This window comes from Lithobates pipiens, unplaced genomic scaffold (genome assembly GCF_037356315.1).
Source record: "Lithobates pipiens isolate NorthernLeopardFrog02 unplaced genomic scaffold, aLitPip1_a1.2 Scaffold_1, whole genome shotgun sequence".
Classification (NCBI taxonomy): Eukaryota; Metazoa; Chordata; class Amphibia; order Anura; family Ranidae; genus Lithobates; species Lithobates pipiens.
This window is the reverse complement of record NW_027507685.1, coordinates 215116755-215137925: the sequence shown is the minus strand read 5'-3', so window position 1 is coordinate 215137925 and position 21171 is coordinate 215116755. Positions and strand designations below refer to the sequence as shown.

The following is a 21171-nucleotide window of genomic DNA, read 5'->3' as shown; positions in this document are numbered from 1 at the left end:
TTTTTTTTTTGGGGGGGGGGGGGGGGGTTAACCACTTCAATACCGGGCACATTTACCCCCTTCCTGCCCAGGCCAATTTTCAGCTTTCGGCACTGTCATATGACAAATTGGGCGGTCATGCAACACTGTACCCAAACTATATTTTTACCATCATTGTGTTCACACAAATAGAGCTTTCTTTTGTTGGTATTAAATCACCACTGGGTTTTACGTTTTTTGCTAAATAAATAAAAAAAAAGACCAAAAATGTTGGGAAAAAAAACCCCACATTTTTCATGGTTTCTGTTAAAAAAAAAATGTAAAAAATAATTTTTCTTCATAAATTTAGGCCACAGTGTATTCTGCTCCATTTCTTTGGTGAAAATAACCCAAATCAGTGTATAGATTATTTAGTCTGTAGGAAAGTGCACAAAAGTATGGTATAGATCTAAAAATTGATCAAGCCCGATTTATTGATGGCCCATCTCATGTCTTGAGGCCCAAAAATGTCAGGGCAGTACAAATATCCCCCAAAATTACCCCGTTTTGGAATGTAGAAAGTCAAATGGTATTTAGTAAGAGGCATAGCGACTTGAAGTTTGAAGTTGTATTTTTTTTTGTCATGATTTTGGGGACATTTATTTTTACATACTGTCATCATATAATGGGTGTGGTGGGGATTAGGGACACTGGTGACAGTATGAGAAAAAAAATATTTGAAGATTTTTTGTTTTATTTCTCTTTATTATTATTATTTTTTTTTAACACACTTTGACCAGAACAATATAATGTTACCATAGTAACATTGTACTACTCTGGGGAAGTGATCAGTTTTTTTTTTTATACATATTATGTTTGTATAGCAATAAAATGGATTTATTCAGTTGGTTTTGCTGTGATTAGCTGTGATTGGCCACAGCTGATCACATGGCACAAATTGGCCATGATTTGCCCACTCTGTACCAAGTGATCACAGTGACCAATCACAGCTAGCAACACAATTGTATACAATGGATGGCTTGAAAGAAAGCCATCCATTGTATACAACTGTCATGTGACCTGCTGTTATTGGTTACAGCAGTTACATGTTACCGACAGTGGGCCGGTACCGTGATTAGTCACAAATCGCGCAGGGCACGATCCAGGAAAACGTCATATGATGTCCACCCAGTTTGACGAGAGGAAAGCACAGGCCTCAATTGCCAATAGGTTGGGTGGGAACCAGTTAAATACCACCTCCCAGCCGCCCACCTTAAGGCTAAATACCACCCGAAAGGCGCCCAAAAGAGGACAGGCAGCACTTAAGCCAGCAAAAGATAGATCAAAATTTGGCAGATTGAGCAGGAACCAGACACATTTTGATTCATCTATGGGTAGGCTGGTTGTACTGAAGTCAAACCATCAATCAACTTTAGTACAACCAGCCTGTCAAGTTTTTTTTCAGATCATTGCTGTCGGCTACAGCGGCCAGCAGTGATCATTGTATTCTGCCGGATGGGAAGTCAGGTTTCTCACTTAGAACAAACAACAAAAGATTAAACCAGCACTGGGGGGGGGGGGCTACAAACCACTGGAGGCATACTTCATAAAAGTCATAAGAATATCAATGCCATGGTTTGTGACAAAAAGATTTATTTAATTTAAAAAATCAAAGGATTCCAAGAATAGACAGGGTTAAAATATGGCTGACAGACAATCGATGTTAAACATCATGCATGATTTTGAACCTTGATCTCACCCAAACCTCAGCAGGCTGGCCCAGGCATATCAAGGCTGCTGCTGGGGGGCCACCAAAAGGTGTTTAGATGTCGCATGGGCATCCACCCAATGGAAGGGATGACAGACCACTGGTTGAACCTGTAAGGGTCAGTAATGTGGAGAGGTCCCCAATGGATCAGACATAGGACTCCAAACCGCTGGATGGTGCAGCTGGTGTGGTCAGGTGGCGTGCTGCATGTGACGTCACCAGCACAGAGCGATGTCTAACCGACTCACCACAACGAGGCTTGGAATGGAAAGCAGATAAATGGAGATAGAAAGCGGTCAGCAGGCTGTAGTCAAGACAACGTGTTTCGGGCATGGCCCTTTATCAAATCATCACTTAGCTTAGGATGGCCCAAGGCCACCGCCTAGGATTTGCACATCCCAGGAAGTGGAGTTTCACCTAGAACTACTCACTATTCACTGATCCCAATTGCACCTGCACAAATCTGCTGCAGGTCTTTGCTAAGTATTTGGACTTTGGAAGACCTGTGATGTATGTGTTTGCAGGGAGCAGGAAGTCAAATGAGAACACGGGAGAGACGCACAGCAGTGCCAATGAGACAGTGGGAGCTTCCAGAGTTACCTTTCCATGTGATTGGTTGCTAGGTGGTCCAGCTTGTTAATATGAAAAATTAACTCTGGAATCTCACGCTGTCTTACCAGCGCTGCTGTGTGTCTCTCTCGTATTCTCATATAGCTTCCTGCTTTGCTCTGTCTCCCTCTCTGCATGGGGCAATTTAGGAAAGAACAGAGCTGCGGGGGGGCTGTGTAATATGCAGGGGAGGGCACTATGCGGTGTGCAGGGGGGCTGTGTAATGTAAAGGGGTCCAGAGATACGGGGCTGTGTAATGTGAAGGGGTCCAGAGGTACAGGGGCTGTGTAATGTGAAGGGGTCCAGAGGTAAGGGGGATGTGTAATGTAAAGGGGTCCAGATGTACAGGGGGCTGTGTAATATGCAGGGGGGTGCTATGTGATGTGCAGGGGGGCTATGTAATATGCAGGAGGGCTGTCTAAAGGGGTTCAGAGGTACGGGGGCTGTGTAATGTAAAGGGGTCCAGATTACTATCTTCATTTATTAGCAGGTGAATGTAGCCCTCCATGCATTCACATACATTGAATCCGGCTTTAAGTGTAAAAAGGTTGCTGACCCCTGCTTTAGAATGTAGCCAGAGAGTAAAAAAACCTTCCCCCCGCCAGCATGCGGCGGAAAAGGACCCTTGCTCTCTGTGTGCTGGCAGTGGTCTCTCTACAGAGGTTCAATACATCTCCTGGCTGGGAACTATAGGTCTGACTCAGCAGAGGGTGTGTCAGACCTCTGCAGAGAGACTACTGCTTCCAGTTTGAAACATGCTGGCACTGGAGAGGCTTTTCTACTCATGTTGCGGCTACTTTCTAAGATAAGAAAACTGTAAGACATTGCTTACATTTTACGCACCTGGAATGTATTTAGCGGATTAAAACGAAAAAAGGTTAAAAGTAATCAAAAGAGACATACTGTGCCATTGATCGATTTTGAGCAAAGTCTAGTGCGGTTCTGTTCATCAGTTCAGGTGTGATTTAGGTGCAAATGTTTACCTGAAATTGCACCTGAACCGGACCCAAAAATCGCACAGGACCGAGCGCCGTACACAGGAGAATTTCCTGTTTACGGGCGGCCTCTGTAATAGGAAGTCCTTCTCCTGCACTGCCATTGGACGACTGTTCTGTCCATCAAAGGAGGCGGGACTTTCTATTAAAGAAGCCGCCGTGTAAACAGGAGATTCTCCTTTGGCGCTCGTCAGTGCATTCCTGGCAATGGTGCTGCGTTCCTGGCAATGGTGAGTCATTCCTGGCAATGGTGCTGCATTCCTGGCAATGGTGAGGCATTCCTGGCAATGGTGCTGCATTCTTGGCAATGGTGCTGCATTCTTGGCAATGGTGCTGCATTCCTGGCAATGGTGCTGCATTCCTGGCAATGGTGCTGCATTCCTGGAAATGGTGAGGCATTCCTGGAAATGGTGCTGCATTCCTGGCAATGGTGCTGCATTCCTGGCAATGGTGCTGCATTCCTGGCAGTGGTGCTGCGTTCCTGGCAGTGGTGCTGCGTTCCTGGCAGTGGTGCTGCGTTCCTGGCAATGGTGCTGCATTCCTGGCAATGGTGCTGCATTCCTGGCAATGGTGAGGCATTCCTGGCAATGTTGCTGCATTCCTGGCAATGGTGCTGCATTCCTGGCAGTGGTGCTGCGTTCCTGGCAATGGTGAGGCATTCCTGGCAATGGTGAGGCATTCCTGGCAATGGTGCTGCGTTCCTGGCAATGGTGCTGCGTTCCTGGCTGTGGTGGGTGTGTTCCTGGCTGTGGTGGGTGTGTTCCTGGCTGTGGTGGGTGTGTTCCTGGCAATGGTGGGTCTGCAGATGTGCACTGATTAGGCTGCATTGGTGGGCACTGACCATTATTTTGCTTCACAGTTCTTTATTTAAACATTTTTTTTTCCCTAAAACTTCCCTCTTAAAGTGAAGGTGTGTGTTATACGCCAATTAATACAGTATGTACAAATACGTCCCATCTCATCTCTTCCCACACACAGCCACAAAGGCAAGAGAATTCTTGTTGGGCAGGGTATTGGCGCTCGAACAAACACACTTAGACTGAATTTTAACGGTTCAAAGAATGTCAGGCAAAATGGTCGGCCCTCGCGCATGTTCACTTCATCAAACCCGGCCCTCTTTGAAAAAAGTTTGGACACCCCTGATCTAAATGATACTGGTCAGTCTTGACAGAAAATCTGATCAGAGGAAAGTAGACAGACTGATATGATCATTAAATGCATGCCAAACATCTTTGTGCTTTCTTGTATTGTCGATCAATTTACTGTCCAGGAGAAAAATAATATTGTATTGTATAAATAAAATTGTTCTATGTATTGCCATCATTAGTCCAAAATCAGTTCCCAACAACTACGTCACCCTGCAATAACCAGCATTAGTGGTGGTTTATTATGAGAACATAAAAATTGTACCTATGTAATGACTGAATAACCGCCACAAATCACACAAGCAAGCTGGCATCAATGCATATGTCACACCATTCCTTTACAACTTGTGCCTATATTCAAAATTATTATAAAAAAGGTATATTGTTACTACAGCAGTAATTCTCAGTCATCCCAGGTTCTACATGCAAAAAAAACGTGGCTGCCCCAAATTCTATGCACATAAAGCTCAGCTGCTGGCTTCTACGGGCGTAAAGCCAGCTTTTCCTGGATTCTTTGGGCATAATGTCAGCTTGTCCCGAGTTCTATGAGCATCTATCCAGCTTGTCCCGAGTTCTAAGGGCATCAAGCCAGCTTGTCCCAGGTTCTACGGGCATCAAGCAACCTTGTCCCAGGTTCTATGGGCATCAAGCAACCTTGTCCCAGGTTCTACTGCCATCAAGCAACCTTGTCCCAGGTTCTGCGGCCATCAAGCAACCTTGTCCCAGGTTCTGCGGCCATTAAGCAACCTTGTCCCAGGTTCTACGGGCATCAAGCAACCTTGTAACAGGTTCTATGGCCACCAAGCAACCTTGTAACAGGTTCTATGGCCACCAAGCAACCTTGTCCCAGGTTCTACGGCCATCAAGCAACCTTGTCCCAGGTTCTACAGCCATCAAGCAACCTTGTCCCTGATTCTATGGGCATCAAGCAACCTTGTCCCAGGTTCTATGGGCATCAAGCAACCTTGTCCCAGGTTCTATGGGCATCAAGCAACCTTGTCCCAGGTTCTATGGGCATCAAGCAACCTTGTCCCAGGTTCTATGGGCATCAAGCAACCTTGTCCCAGGTTCTATGGGCATCAAGCAACCTTGTCCCAGGTTCTATGGGCATCAAGCAACCTTGTCCCAGGTTCTACGGCCATCAAGCAACCTTGTCCCAGGTTCTACAGCCATCAAGCAACCTTGTCCCTGATTCTATGGGCATCAAGCAACCTTGTCCCAGGTTCTATGGGCATCAAGCAACCTTGTCCCAGGTTCTATGGGCATCAAGCAACCTTGTCCCAGGTTCTATGGGCATCAAGCAACCTTGTCCCAGGTTCTATGGGCTTCAAGCAACCTTGTCCCAGGTTCTATGGGCATCAAGCAACCTTGTCCCAGGTTCTACGGGCATCAAGCAACCTTGTCTTGTGTTCTACACGCATCAAGCAAGCTTGTCCTGAGTTCTACAGGCATCAAGCCAGCATGTCCCGAATTCTACGGGCATCAAGCCAGCATGTCCTGAATTTTACGGACATCAAGCCAGCTGGTCCCAGGTTCTACAGGCATCAAGCAAGCTTGTCCCAGGTTCTACGGGCATCAAGCAAGCTTGTCCCAGGTTCCACAGGCATCAAGCAAGCTTGTCCCAGGTTCTACGGGCATCAAGCAAGCATGTCCCAGGTTCTACGGGCATCAAGCAAGCTTGTCCCGGGTTCTACGGGCATCAAGCAAGCTTGTCCCGGGTTCTACGGGCATCAAGCAAGCTTGTCCCGGGTTCTACGGGCATCAAGCAAGCTTGTCCTGAGTTCTATGGGCATCAAGCCAGCATGTCCCAAGTTCTACGGGCATCAAGCAAGCTTGTCCCAGGTTCTACAGGCATCAAGCAAGCTTGTCCCAGGTTCTACACAGCATAGAACCAGCTTGTCCCGGGTTCTACGGGCATAAAGCATAGTCTCTACATGAGTAAATTACAGGCATCCCTGTACTATGAGTATAAAAACACAGTTGACACCATTCGTCAAGGCACATGCCTCCGCAAAAAAACAAATGTACTTTATTTATGACGCCGCCCACCTTCGACTTGTAATAGAATACCTAATATAATACAAGTGATTCTCAGGTTGGATTTTATTTAGCAGGAATAAGTCACATTCAAGTATATAATATAATAATCTTTGATGTGTAGTAGTGGACAGATTTACAGAGACATTCTGTTAAATCCAAGAGCCAGCTGGCACTTTTATGGAAGCCAAGGAAAACATGCTTCTATTGATGCTAGGAAATTCTCAAAACTGGAGTTGTCAGCTGTAAATTTTTTAGGCGATTATGAGGTTGGTTGAAAAGCATCTACAAAATAGCACTTCTCAAACTCCAAAAATCTATTTACAGCTAAGGTGTAGGTATGGCAATTTCAACATAGTTACATTGGTCAAGCTTGGACCCAACCTGTGGGAACTCCTTGGAGGCTGGAAATTGCTGTAGTAGGCACTAGCTTCGGAGTTCCATGTCGAACGGCTGCCCTGCTGCTTAGTGGATACAGAAGGTCACCCACTTGACACAGGCACCTATCAGAGACTATGGTGTTGGTTTATTAAAATTGGAGAGTACAACATCTGGGGCCGCTGTGCATGGTAGCCAAATCACCTTCTAACTTCTGCTTGTTCAAGTAAGCTTTGGAAAACAGACCTGGAAGCCAAATGGTTTCCATACAAAACTGCACTAAAATTTGCACTCTCCAGTTTTAGTAAATTTAACCTCAATGTTACATTTTCTCAATGAATGCAAAGTGTTCTCTGTTAGGATGGGGTGCAGACCATCACATCCAGGGCCAGGACAAGGGGTAGGCAGAAGGGGCGGCTGCCCCGGGCACTGTGGTATCATGTGAGGTGAAGGGGGCACTGAAAGGAGATTGGTGGGGGGAGGAACGGAGATTGTTGCAAGGGGGAACTTGGAGGGTGGCAAGATTGTAAGTATTGTTCTAGAAGGGGAAATTTTTAGGGGTATGCTAAGAGTGTTAACTTAGGGGGCTTTGTGTGGGGAAGGGGAATGAGAGAAGAAGATTTGTGCTTAGAGGGAAGATTTGGGGGATTTGTTATTTGGGTGGGGTTCCAGTGGGGGGGGAGAGAAGATGTGTACTGGGAGGGTAAATTGGGAATTTTTAGGGTAAGAGAATTTGTGCTAGGAGGGGTGATCTTTTTTTTGGGGGGGAGGCAAAGATTTGTGATGGGGGGCAAAGATTTGTGCTGGGAGGAGGGATTTCAGCAGGGGGAAGGATTTGTACTGGGAGGGAAAATTATGCTTAGGGGGAGTGAAAGGGATTAGTGCTCAGTTTTTTTGTTAAGGAGGATCTTTGTTGCCACATAATACTCATACATCTTGGGGGGGGGGCAGTTTGGCATGTTCGCCCTGGGCTCTAGAAGACCTTGTCCCAGCACTGATGACATCACCACCCCACCTCGTCCAATCAGAACACTTTGCATTCACTGAGAAAATACAAAACTGCACCCATACCAAACGAGCAACCTCCTGTGTGCTCCCTCAACCTCCCACAGTGCTGCGCAGCATCCCACAGTGACCCCCCATCCCCTTTAGGTGCTCCCTAGCGTGCTGCAGAGTCTCCAGCCCCTCATAGTGCCCCTCCATCCTTCAAGAGTGTTTCACAGCACCACTAAGTCCCTGCCAGTGCCCCTGCAAAGCACCCAGCCACCTGGAGGGACCCAAAGCTCCCTCCACAGATCCCAGCCCCCACAGTCGCCCTTAGTTCCCTTCAGAACCCCCATCCCTTCCAGGGCCCCCAAATTTGCTGTAGTGTCCCCTAACCCTATTCAGAACCCCCATCCGTTTGCAGCCCCATCCAGAGCCTTCCAGCATATGAACACATTTTGTATTCCTATATTTTTATTGTGCGACTATAAAGTTAAACTTTTTATTTAATTTTTTTACTGTTGCCGCATTGAAGGTTTTAAGGGATTTACTGGGCCCTGGTCTCAATAAGGGGAAACAGTGATATATATATATAAAAAAATGTAAACTGGGACATGGCATATCATGCACAAAAAATGTCATGCAGTATCGTTCACCTTCATTTGCTTATTTTTATTACATCAGGATATCTTTTTTTTCCCCATCTTGTCTACAAGAGATAACAGAATGAAGAACAGGCTGGAATAGAAGAAACACGCTTCATTCTCTAGAGAATGAGAAACGAGCGCACAGATATATGGGAATAGGAGTCATGCTTGGGCCCCTGACCGCACAGGTCCTGCATTGAGGACTTCCTCTGCACCCCCACCCCGTAGTTCCGCCTTAGGATATACAATGCCTGTCTTTCCTATAAATGAAATACAAGGGCGGATGACTCTAGAAGGGACGGCATTATTTCCACCCAGGGCAGCACTACTCAAAGGATTAGCACGGCATTTAACGTGAATTTTTTGTAGTCATTTTTGAATGGTCAGTGACCGTCTTTGCACATTAGCTTGCTCTACACCTTGCTAAATTTCCGGCCCGATTTTATTCCCCAAACTGTAAAATAATGAAGCCATCACCCTGATGATTTGCGGAAAACACTTGAACCTCATTTAGTTTAAACTCTGCAGCTGGCTGAGGGCCACAAGGAGGAAGTGAGAGGGCCGCTAGCATGAAGCATCTGCACAGTGTAACATGCCCCCGACAACATAAGGAGGTAATACATAGGCTTCACTGGGCACCCTCAGGTGTAGTACAAAGATTACAACAGGCCTGTTGCTGCTTAACGTCTGCTCTGGTGCAGACAGCTAATGTATGATTCACACGTGTTGTGTCTGGCCGAGATCCATCATGCAAGCTGGTCACAGCAAGAAGCAGATCCTGGCACTCCTTCACCCCGGACCCATATCTGGTCATCGTTATCCAGTAATCTGTATATGAACTATTGTTATTTATGTCTATGCCACTAAGTACTACAAGGTGAATCTAGAGTCTAGTCTAAAAGATGTATTATCCTTAGGTATCTTGGCATAGGGGTTAGATACGAGGATAGACACAATGGAGCAGGCATACTGTATCAAGTCATATGCTTGTGAACAGAGCTGAAGATGTGATAGAAGCAGAGATTTGCTTGTGTACACTGGCAGAGTTAAGAGGTTAGGTTTGCTGCGTGGATCTAAGGGATTAAAGGCTATGTATACAGTGCCTTGAAAAATGTTCCGCATTTTGTCATGTTACAATCAAAAACATAAATGTATTTGATTGGAATTGTATGTGATAGACCAACACAAAGTGGCACATAATTGTGAAGTGGAAGGAAAATGATATATGGTTTTCAATTTTTTTTACAAGTAAATATCTGAAAAGGGTGGCGTGTATTTGTATTCAGCCCCCTTTATTCCGATATACAACTAACAATAACCTAGTAGAACCAATTTCCTTCAGAAGTCACCTAAATAGTAAATAGAGTCCACTTGTGTGTAATTTAATCTCAGTATAAATACAGCTGTTCTGTGAAGCCCTCAGAGGTTTGTTAGAGAACCTTAGTGAACAAACAGCATTGTGAAGGCCAAGGAATACACCAGACAGGTCAGGTTGTGGAGAAGTTTAAAGTAGGGTTAGGTTATAAAAAAATATCCCAAGCTTTGAACATCTCATGGAGCACTGTTCAATCCATCATCCGAAAATGGAAAGAGTATGGCACAACTGCAAACCTACCAAGACATGGCCGTCCAACCTAAACTGACAGGCCCGCCAAGGAGAGCATTAATCAGAGAAGCAGCTTACGAAGCCCATGGTGACTCTGGAGGAGCTGCAGAGATCCACAGCTCAGGTGGCAGAATCTGTCCACAGGACAACTATTAGTCGTGCACTCCACAAATCTGACCTTTATGGAAGAGTGGCTAGAAGAAAGCCATTGTTGAAAGAAAGTCATAACAAGTCCAGTTTGAAGTTTGCGCAAAGCCATGTGTTGGACACAGCAAACATGTGGAAGAAAGTGCCCTGGTCAGATGAGACCAACATTTACCTTTTTTGGCCTAAAGGCAAAATGCTATGTGTGGCAGAAAACAAACACGGCACATCACCCTGAACATACACCATCCGCACCGTGAAACATGGTGGTGGCAGCATCATGTTGTGGGGATGCTTTTCTTCAGCAGGGACAGGGAATCTGGTCAGAGATGATGGATGGAGCCAAATACAGGGCAATCTTAGAAGAAAACCCATAACGCTGCATACACACGATCAGACTTTCCAAACCATGTATTTTTGTTCGAAGGTTGTTGGCTCTAACTTGTCTTGCATACATAGGTCAGACAAATGTTGATCAACAATTACGAACACGGGAACATGGTGACATACAAGACGTGCGAAAGAGCCGAGAAAAAGGAAGTTCAATAGTCAATGCGGCTCCTTCTGCTTGATTCCGAGGATGCATGAACTTTTGTGCGACAAACTTGTGTACACACAAGTGGAAATTCTGACAACAAAGTTTTGTTGGCGGAAAATTTGAGAACCTGCTAGCCAACATTTGTTGGCGAAAGTCTGCCAACAAATGTTTGATGGAGCATATACATGGTCAGACTTTCAGCCAACAAGCTCACATCCAACAATTCCCGTCGGAAAATCCGACCGTGTGTACGGAGCATAAGAGTCTGCAGAAGACTTGAGACTGGGGCGGAGGTTCACCTTCCAGCAGGGGAAAGACCCTAAATATACAGCCAGAACTACAATGGAATGGTTTAGATTAAAGCATATTCATGTGTTAGAATGGCCCAATCAAAGTCCAAACCTAAATCCAATTGAAAATCCGTGGCAAGACTTGAAAGACACTTCCATACCAGGCCAATTCTGATATTTCTCTCCTACATGTAAAAATCATAATTTTCTTGCTAGAAAATTACATAGAACTCCCAAAAATTATTCCAAACAATATGTTTTTTTTTAAGCAAAGACTTTAGAGAATAAAATGGCAGTTGTTGCAACTTTTTATCTCACACGGTATTTGCGCAGCAATCTTTCAAATGCTTTTTCTTGGGGAATAGATACCTAACATGTCACGCTTCAAAATTGCACATGCTCGTGGAATGGCGCCAAACTTCGGTACTTAAAAATCCCCATAGGCGACGCTTTAAACGTTTTTACTGGCTAAATGTTTTGAGTTACAGAGGAGATCTATCACTTTTATTCCTATTACAAGGAATGTAAACATCCCCTGTAATAGGAATAAGCATGACAGGTCCTGTTTACAGTGAGATATGGGGTCAATAAGTCCCCACATCTCATCTTTAGGCTGGGAAGGCTGAAATCAATAAAAAAATAAAAAAACGATTTCAGCTTTTCAGCCGAGGTGGCGGCTTTTTTTCGATTGCAGAGGCATAACATTGTACCTGGCCATCGAACGATCATAGAGACTCCGGCTACCATCTGGTCCACTGGAAATCTCTATGGTCAGCATCTGGGGCCGGCGGATCCCTTCTCTGGTTTACCAATGGCAGCGGCGAGCCTGGAGAAGCACCGGGTGGAGGGGGGAGGACGGGACGTCCCCTCTCGCTGCCTGTAAGAACAATCAAGTGGCTGAACAGCTGCTATGATCATTCTTATGGTGTAGGGAATCGCTGGCTGAAAAAGAAGATATCTGAATGATGTCTATAACTGCAGGCATCATTCAGATGTCACTGCTCAAAGTCAAGGACGTCATGTGATGTACTGGCGGGAAGCGGTTAATATTACCATTGTACTTTTATAGTAACAAGGGGCGCAACATAGGTAGGCTAAATTCTAATCAGGACTCGAAAGAATGCAGACATGTAATGAAAACAATGAGTGCAGTGTGTGTAATAAATACAAAATAGAATACAATAATATACAGAATTTACTAATTTCCCTTACAACAGGGCTCGACAAACCCCAGGTGCCAGGTCGCCAATACGACCAGAAATCGCAACCTGGCGCCTAAGCTGCCACCAGCCCACTCACTATTGATGCCCCAGACATGCAGCGCCGTCCTCCTCCACACTCAGTGGTGCCGCGCTAAGTGTGTGAAACTGACAAGCAATAGAGAGAGGAGGTGGGCGGGACCCAGCAGCTATCAAACACCAGCCAATGGGATCTGGTCGGGCCGCTACGTGTATGTGGCCCCACCCCTTTTCTTAAGCAGCCCAATTGTTGGCTGGTGTTTGATAGCTGCTGAGTCCCGCCCACCTGGCCGGGCCCCGCCCACCCCGACATCAAGCTCAAATCTGACAGCTCCTCTGTTACATTTCAGTAACAGAGTGCTCCATGTGAAACCTGCCAGTGCCACCTGCCAGCGCCAACCAGTGCCATCTGCCAGTGCCAACCAGTGCCACCGCCAATCAATACCACCTGCCACCACCAACCAGTGCCACTGCCAATCAGTGCCACCTACCAGTGCCACCTGCCAGTGACAATCAGTGCCACCTGCCACTACCAACCAGTGCCACCTACCAGTGCCAACCAGTGCCACCTGCCAGTGCCAACTGCCAGTGCCAACCAGTGCCACCTGCCAGTGCTGAGTGTCACCGTCAATCAGTGCCACCTGCCAGTGCCACTGCTAATCAGTGCCACATGCCACCGCTAATCAGTGCCACATGCCACCGCTAATCAGTGCCACCTGCCACTACCAATCATTGCAACCTGCCACCACCTACCAGTGCCACCACCAACCAGTGCCACCTACCAGTGCCATCACCAATCAGTGCCAACTAGTGCCACCACCAACCAGTGCCACCTGCCAACACCAACCAGTGCCACCGCCAATCAGTGCCATCTGCCAGTGACAACTAGTGCCACCGCCAACCAGGGCCACCTGCCACTTCCAAACCAGTGCCACCTGCCAATCAGTGCCACATGCCACCGCCAGTGCCACCTGCCAGTTACAAACCAGTGTCACCTGCCAGTTCCAACCAGTGTCACCTGCCAATGCCAACTAGTGTCACCTGCCAGTGCCATCTGGCAGTTCCACGTGCCTGCCAGTGCCACCTGTTGTCAGCCTTACTCTTCCTGGTCAGCCCATAACCCTGATGTAACAGCGTTTCATTGGAGTTATTGACTGAGTGCTCCATTGTGAGTTAGGGATAGGGGCTGAAAATTAGTGGCCTTACCCCAGGAGCTGACTATCCATACCACTCTAAAAAAAAAAAAAACTGGCTCCTAACTTTTTTAACTGGCTCCTAAATTCAAAGCAAATTTGTCAACCCCTGCCTTAGCCCTTGTACACACGGTCGGAGAATCTGTCGGAATGAGTCTTATCGGACCGTGTCGTCAGATAATCCAACTGTGTATGGTATGCATCGGACTGATTCTGTCCGAATCTCCGTCCGACCCAATTTTCCAACATGTTGGAAATATTTCCCGACCAACTGGGCCGGACGGACCTAATCCGATCATGTGTAGAGCATTTTCATCGGACCAAGTGCCACGCATGCTCAGATCAAATTCCTACATCAACGCTATTGGCTACTAGCCTGAATGTAGTCCCATCGTAACGAAATTACGTCATCACGTTCTGAAAGATCGGATTTTTCGCCAACTTGGCCCGACCGTGTGTATGCAACAGTTTTGGACACAAGCCGTCGGACTAAATCCGACGGGCAAAATCCGACGGATTTGGTTGGCAAAATCTCCGACCGTGTGTACAGGGGCTTACAATATCTCGTAAAGACGTCAACATTTTTATAGATAGGCAACTTCTATCCTCAGATTGAAAAGTAGTTCAGCCATGTTGAATCCATATTGTCTTTTATACATCTTCCATTTAGTGTAGAATTGTCTGTGTTTAACTATGCTGATAAGTCAGCATGTTCACAATTAAGTTACAAGGCCATTCTGGCTACAGAAGTGTACAGCCAATTACTTATAAATATTTCTTATCAATCATTTGTTTTTCACAATGAAAAGTCAGTTTGGTAATAATATAGCTGCTCTCAGCTATTATATTCTCCACAATGGAGTTTGCCTCCTCAGGCGGGACTACCTCCGTCTAAACGTGTGGAGGTTCCAGGTTAGGGGTGATAGCAGGTATTGTTAGTGATCAAAATATTGATCAAAAAAGAGGGCATATTGTAAAGGAAATTTGTAAATTCTGTATAATATTGTATTCCATTTTGTATGTATTATTGTATGTATATGGCACTAATAATGTTTTCATTACAGGTTGCATTCTTTGGAGTCCTGATTAGAATTAGCCTGCCTATGTTACGCCCCTTGTTACCATAAAAGTACAATTGTAATATGAATGTGATACCTACGTAATCATGTGTAAAAACCTTCAATTACATCAAATAAAACAGAACAGTTATTTGGAAAGATGCTGAGTGTATCTTTGTGTCTGTTCCTTACTGCAGTAGTTAATAATTTGGAACCACCAATCAATATGAGGATAGAAGTTGTCTATCAAATTCCCAGAACAGTTGGCGAGCTTTGCCTAGGAGGGGATTTCCAAAACAATACATAAATTGGCATAGGCGGTTCACATTATGATGATTTTGGAATACACTAGTAGATGCACATAGGACTGAAGGCCATGATGGTATACACTGGTAGAAGCATACAAGACTGAAGGCTGTGGTGGTATACACCGCCAGCAGAAAAATGGAGTAAAAAAACAAAACAAAAAAAATAAATAAAAACACTTCAGCTGCATGTACTGCACCAGAACTTACACATATGGGTTTCATGGATGCTTGTAAATACATGCTAAGAATCTTAAACTGTATACTGATATTGGAATAGGTAAATATAACTAGGAGTGAATACAGGCATACCCCACTTTTCAGTACACAATGGGGTTTATTTACTAAAGCTGGAAAGTTCAAAATCAGGCTCATTTCTCATAGAAACCAATGAGCTTCTATCCCCAGCTTGTTCAATTAAGCTTTGGTAATAAAACCTGGAAGCTTATTGGTTTCTATGCAGAAGTGAGCCTGGTTTTGCACTTTCCAGCTTTAGTAAATAAACCCAATTGTGTACTTAAAAGTGGGGTATGCCTGTACAGTACACGAGTAGGTACACAGCACTTCTACGACATGGGGGATTTAAACCTCCATGCCTCGGAGTAATTTAACCACTTGCTGGCAGTCACCCCATCTGCAGCACATTTACTGTTACCACTGAGCTGTTTGGCAGGAAGAGTCTAAATCGCTCATTAGCGAGAGATTAAAATTGCTCATGTAGTTCAACCCTTGAGCTGTACGTGCAAAGCCAAACATCACATCTCTGAGATACATAGAACACGGCACACACACACACGTGATACCCCGACAGGATGTGTATACAAGAGACACTTATACCAAACGGCACTAGAGTTCTTTCTGTGGATTAAAGCAATGCCAAAAATTCTCAGAACCAAACATTAGCTGCTAGAAGGAATTATGGATCCACCGGCCAACCTCCCTCTCATCTCCAAGATGTCCACCAACGCACGCATGGCTACCATCTCTTTTATGAGGCCACACAAATCGTGTACAGGATATATGGCTGACTATGCACACTATACTGCATAAAAGAGGTGATCAGTCACACTTTATGTACACAGACCCATATATATATATATATATATATATATATATACACACACACACACATATATATATGCGCATACACTGTATACTATCAATAAGAGGCCATATACACTGTCTCTGAAATACAAATGATTGCTGAAGAATGCCACCAATACCTCTGTGTGTGCAGTGCAATATCTAGATCGATCTATGTTAAATAGATAGATATTGTACTGCACACACAAAGCAATCATTGGCAGTCTTGAAGAAAGATCCTTGTATATATTTTGCACAGCACAGAGTAGTCAGTGACGGTCTTGGGATAGATAGATGGATAGATTTCACAGCAGAACACACAAAGCGATCAGTGCCAGTCTGGAGAGATACCAGTATATATAGATAATGGATATTCAGGATGATCAGTGCCAGTCTAGAGGGACCCTTGTATACAGATAGATATGTGTAGATATTGCAAACACAAGATGATCAGTGCCAGTCTGAACAGATCTTTGTATACAGATGTAGATTTTGCACACACACAGAGTGATTAGTGGCAGTCTGGAACGATCCCTGCATATATAGTTAATGCATGCAATAATGCCAGTCTGGAGAGATTCATGAATGAATGTATAGATATTGCACACACAGGATGATCAATCTGGAGTGACAGAGGTATATAGGAGGCATTGCACACACAGGGTAATCAGTCTGGAGAGACAGAGGTATATAGGAGGTATTGCACACACAGGGTGATCAATCTGGAGTGGCAGAGGTATATAGGAGGCATTGCACACACAGGGTAATCAGTCTGGAGAGACAGAGGTATATAGGAGGTATTGCACACACAGGGTGATCACTGGCAGTCCAGGGGGATCCCTGGGCATGTGTAGATATAGCACAACCCAAGGTGATCAGTCTGGAGTGATCCCTATATATATATAGACAGTATTTCACACACAGGGTGATCAGCGGTGGTCTGGAGAGATCCCTGTATCAATATGTGTAGATATTAAACACAGGGTGATCAGTCTGCATGGATCCTTGTACCTATGTACAGGGATCCCTCCAGACTGATCACCCTGTGTTTAATATAGCACATAGCTGTGTTTAATATAGCACAGAGAGGGTGATCAGTGGCAGTCTAGAGGGATCCCAGTGCTCCCATACATTGCGCACACAGGGTGAGGAGTCTGGAGAGATCCCTGTATATGTATAGATCTACAGGGTGAGGAGACTGGAGGATCCCAGTACTCCCATACATTGCCCACACACAGGGTGACCCCATACATTGCACACATACAGGGTGATCCCATACATTGCACACATAGGGTGATCCCATACATTGCACACATAGGGTGATCCCATACATTGCACACATTGGGGGATCCCATACATTACACATAGAGGGTGATCCCATACATTGCACATAGAGGGTGATCCCATACATTACACATATAGGGTGATCCCATACATTGCACATAGAGGGGGATCCCATACATTGCACATAGAGGGGGATCTCATACATTGCACATAGAGGGGGATCTCATACATTGCACATAGAGGGGGATCTCATACATTGCACATAGAGGGGGATCTCATACATTGCACACACACACACACACACACACACACACACAGGGTGATCCCATACATTGCACACACACAGGGTGATCACAAACATTGCGCACATAGAGTGATCCTATACATTGCGCACATAGAGTGAATCCATACATTGCGCACATAGAGTGATCCCATACATTGCACATACAGGGTGATCCCATACATTGCACACATACAGGGTGATCCCATACATTGCACACATAGGGTAATCCCATACATTGCACATACAGGGTGATCCCATACATTGCACACATACAGGGAGATCCCATACATTGCACACATATGGTGATCCCATACATTGCACATACAGGGTGATCCCATACATTGCACATACAGGGTGATCCCATACATTGCACATACAGGGTGATCAAATACATTGCACACATACAGGGTGATCCCATACATTGCACACATACAGGGTGATCCCATACATTGCACACATACAGGGTGATCCCATACATTGCACATACAGGGTGATCCCATACATTGCACACATAGGGTGATCCCATACATTGCACACATACAGGGTGATCCCATACATTGCACACATACAGGGTGATCCCATACATTGCACATACAGGGTGATCCCATACATTGCACACATACAGGGTGATCCCATACATTGCACACATAGGGTGATCCCATACATTGCACACATACAGGGTGATCCCATACATTGCACACATACAGGGTGATCCCATACATTGCACATACAGGGTGATCCCATACATTGCACACATACAGGGTGATCCCATACATTGCACATACAGGGTGATCCCATACATTGCACACATATGGTGATCCCATACATTACACACATGAATATGTCTGTACAGTGGTCACCCTGAGGTCTGTTTCCATTGAAAGCTGTCATTGCCATAAGATGATCCATCCTCCTCCTCCTCCTCCTCCACCACCTGCAGTACCAGGATCTCTGGAGACATCTCCCCACATCCTCCTTCTCAGGTTCCTCTGTACACATCCAGCACCCGCCCACTCTCCTCTCCTCTCCTCTCCTCTCCTCTCCTCTCCTGTAAATCCAGATTAATGTCCCCGTGTGACTCATTCATAGATCGCTCCATTCCTTCCCTCCTCCAGCACTGTACTCACTGCGAGCTGTCACACGTCCCCAATCCCGCACACCGGTCCTCCTTCTCCCTGCACTGCCCGCAGCACCCCACACTCCCCGATCTCTGCTTCCAGCGGAGAATACCCAATGCAGACACTCAGCCTTCGCTTTGTTACTGCTTCATCCACGCATGCTCCTTAGATCACAGACCATCACCATAACCACGCCCCTTTGCTCCCTGACTGGCCAGTGCTGGAAGGATATGTAAATATCATGCCCTCTGCCACGCCCAGGCGGCCTTCTCAGCCCCTCCTCCTGTTATGGTGTCAAATTCCTTCCTCCTGCTACAAAGTATCCAATTCTGACAAAATTCTTTCCTCTAAATTTAGAAACAACAAGAAGAGCGGAAATGAACTCAACATAAATAAATGTTTGCTGGATCCCATCATCAAGTGTTTGTAGAGATGCTGGAGCTGGATTCCAGTGGTCTGCTTGCTGGCCAAGGCTTGGCTACATGTGCTTTCTCGTCTTGCTATACTATAGCTAGCTGGATTTTATAGACACTTCATTATTTTATTGTTTTGTTCATTTTTCGTTTTCATTTTTTTTTATATATTGTTAGGGCCGGTTCACACTGCGAGCCGCGGCGAGGCGTCTCCGACTTCCTCGCCGCGACTTGCAGGGGGGGTCAGCGGCGACTTGCAGAGGACTTCTGCATAGAAGTCAATGCAAGTCGCCCCCGAAGTCGCCCCGAAGTAGTACAGGAACCTTTTTTCTGAGTCGGAGCGACTCGAGTCGCTCCTCTCAGAACGGTTCCATAGCACTGAATGGGGGCGACTTGCGGGAGCGAGGCGAGGCGAGCCGTGTCGCTTCGCCTCGCGTCGCAGTGTGAACCGGCCCTTAGGGCTAATATTGTATTATTTTTCTTATATTTATTTATTTTTTATTATTTTTATTTCATTAGGTTTATTATATTTACATTTTGTTTCATTTATTATATATGCTTTTTATATAAATTGTTATTTATTGTAAGTTTATTGTTTTTTTTTATATATATATATATATATATACGTTTAGTCTTTTTCTTCTTTATTAATATTATTATTAGTTTATTGGTTACATTATATTATTTTAAAAATATTTTTATTGTAGGGTTTATTATACTCTAAGTTTATTTTATTATGTTTATTGTTTTATTTTATTAGGTTTATTACATTTATGTTTTGTTATTGTTTATTATTAATTTTGTTTTTTTATATTATTTTTTTTTTCATAAGTTTGTTATTTTTATCACCCAAATCGTCCTCTCCACTCTTCTCAAGACCTCCTACTCTCAAGCTCTCTCGTCTCCTCCTCCCATGCTTGCCTCCAGGATTTCTCCAGAGCCTCTCACATCCTCTGGAACTCGCTACCTCCACCTGTCTGGCTATCCCCTACTCTTGCTACCTTCAGACGATCCCTGAAAATCTTCTACCACTTTCATCAGCTCATCACCTGCCCCACCTATTAGATTGTGAGCTCTTCTGAGCAAAGCCCTCTTAGGCTGGATTCACACCTATACATTTTTAGTGCTTTTTGCATTTTGCAGGTTTGCACTACAGTCCATTTAACATGGTTTCCTATAGAACACGTTCTGTAGTGCATATCTGCAAAATGCAAAAAGCATTAAAACTGCAGAGGTGTGAAACCAGCCTTAATTCTCTTGTATTATATTGTATTATAACTGTATCGTCTCCCTTTTATATTGTAAAGGGCTGCGTAAACTGTTGGTGCTATATAAATCCTGTATAATAATTTTTTTTTTTTTATATATTTTTTTTTTTTAAAGTTTCATATTTTACTATGTTTCTTAAGTTTATTGTTTTAATTTTATATTATTTTTATTATATTAGGTTTCTTATGTTTTTTTATTTTTCTATTTATTTTATTATGATTTTTTTAAATTATTATTTAAATGTTTGTTGTATGTTTATTATGATTCTTGTTATTTTTGTATATTTTTTATTTTTAATTTTTCATATTTTATTAGGTTTCTTATGTTTATTGTTTTCATTTTTAATTTTATAATATTTGTATTATATTGTATTTCTTATGTTTATTTTATTTTTCTATCTATTTTATTATGATTTTTTTTAAATATATTTTTAAATATATTATTTAGGGGTTTGTTATATGTTTATTATTTTATTATGATTCAAATTCTTATTCATTTTTTATATTTTTAATAAGTTTAATATTTTATTAGGTTTCTTGTTTTAATTTTATATTATTTTTATTCATAATGTGTCTTATGTTTATTTTATTTTTCTATTTATTTTATTATGATTTTTATTTTATTTTACTTTTGTATTATTTCTTGTTTTAATTTTATATTATTTTTATTCATAATGTTTCTTATGTTTATTTTATTTTTCTATTTATTTTATTATGATTTTTTTTTTTTTTTTTTTTACTTTTGTATTATTTAAGTGTTTGTTATAGGTGTATTATTATATTAGAATTCTTATTTTTATTTTAGTGTTTATTATATGCTTATTTTTAT

The 21171-nt window shown here is 43.8% G+C and overlaps 1 protein-coding gene across 1 annotated transcript in view; it reads right to left on the bottom strand.

Annotated features, from left to right (window-relative positions):
* Positions 1-18818, bottom strand: part of NUMBL (NUMB like endocytic adaptor protein) — a 139557-nt gene extending 120739 nt beyond the window's left edge. The window contains exon 1 of the mRNA XM_077482289.1: positions 18671-18818. The gene's annotated coding sequence lies outside the window, so the exon portion shown is untranslated. The remainder of the gene's footprint in view (positions 1-18670) is intronic.
* Positions 18819-21171: the final 2353 nt, after the last annotated feature.